Source organism: Sinocyclocheilus anshuiensis, unplaced genomic scaffold (genome assembly GCF_001515605.1).
Source record: "Sinocyclocheilus anshuiensis isolate Anshui unplaced genomic scaffold, SAMN03320099.WGS_v1.1 scaffold267, whole genome shotgun sequence".
NCBI lineage: Eukaryota > Metazoa > Chordata > Actinopteri > Cypriniformes > Cyprinidae > Sinocyclocheilus > Sinocyclocheilus anshuiensis.
In genome coordinates, this window is record NW_015552637.1 from 3,769,473 (window position 1) to 3,771,187 (window position 1,715).

Genomic DNA, 1,715 nt, shown 5'->3' on the forward strand with positions numbered 1-1,715 from the left:
ACACTACGACACATGCTGACCCAGATAACAACACATAAAAACAAGCCTGAAATAACCTTTGGTCAATTTCTCTGTGTTTATCTGGAACATTTTTCTAAATTGGCAACTGCCGCATGTTTTTGTTATTATTATTATTATTTTTTTTTTATGAAAATAAAAAGCCTAAAAAAGTTTGTGTAGGTGTGTTTAGCCTAAAAGGTTTGTTTTGAGGGGAGTCTTGGGTTAACTTGAACCCTTTTATGCACGTAAATGTAATAATGTCCTTTTTAAAAAGACTTACAGATACCTTTCAAGTAAAAACAGCAATATTCTGAAATAGTATTACAATATAAAATTTTCTATTTGAATGCATTTTAAAATGTAATTTATTCCTGTGATGTCAAAACTGAATTTTCAACATCATTACTCCAGTCTGCATGATCCTTCAGAAATCATTCTAAAATGCTGATTTGCTGCTCAAGTAACATGACTATTAGTATCATTGTTGAAAAGAACTGTGTTGCTTTATATGTTGGTGTTTTTTTTTTTTCAGGATTCTTGGATGAGTAGAAAGTTCAAAAGAGCAACATTTATTTAAAATAGTAATTTTTTGTTATGTTATAAATGTCAAAACTGTCACTTTTCTGTCACAATTTAATGCAACCTGCAAAATACATGTATTGACAGTATTGTATTTCACGATCACTGAATATTTGTTTATTGCAACAGAGGATGATAAATATTCCTGATATCCTACTAGATGCATGTAACTCGCACTGAATTTAAAGGTCAACGGTCATCATCCATCTTGCATCTGATTCACCATCCGTACCTTGGAGCTTGGAAATACTTCAGGATTTCATACACAGCCCCTTCCTCATCTGGATATACACAATATCCATATTGGCTGCTCGTTCATGCAGACTTGAGCTCTACAACATTAGGAAAATTGTGAGTGAGTGAGCATCTTTAAGCTTTAAAGGGGTCATATGATGCGATTTCAAGTTTTCCTTTCTCTTTGGAGTGTTACAAGCTGTTCGTGAATAGATAAGATGGTAACACTTTACTTGAAGGGGTGTGCATAAGACTGACATGGCACCTTCATAATCATGACATGACACATGTCATGAATATGAAGGAGGTTTTATGCATGTTTATGACAACTGTCATTAAGTGTCATTCGCTCAGTTATGTCATTTTTAATGCAAATATGACATTATTTGACCTAACCCTACCCTTACCCCAACCATAGCCCATAACAAAGACATCTCAAACAATGTCATTTAAGTTGCAAAGACTAAAGTCTCAAACCCAAAGAGATATTCTTTAGACAAGACTGGTGCACGCCCTCCTAAAACGCCTCGTTTAAACACGCCCCCACATGTCTACGTCACTGTGTGGGAAGATTTGCATAACACCGCCCAAATGTTCACGCAAAGAAAGAAGGCTTAACTTTGATTTTCGCTGTAGTATTGTTGCTGCCGCAGCCACCATGTCGTTGAAAGCGAAACTACTTTGTTTGGTCTTCCAAAAGAGGACACAACTAGAAATCAGTGGTTAAGTTGTATTTACAACACTGTTCCAGAACAGTTCTAACCACATATTCAGATGTGTGCAATGCATTTTACGGAGAACGAGGACTGTTTCCTGGGAGAGTAGCCTACAACGCCGGTGTTCCGGTGAATTCAGTTCCCCTGTTTCCCCTTCGACGCAACGCGTAAAAAGACAGTATAAGT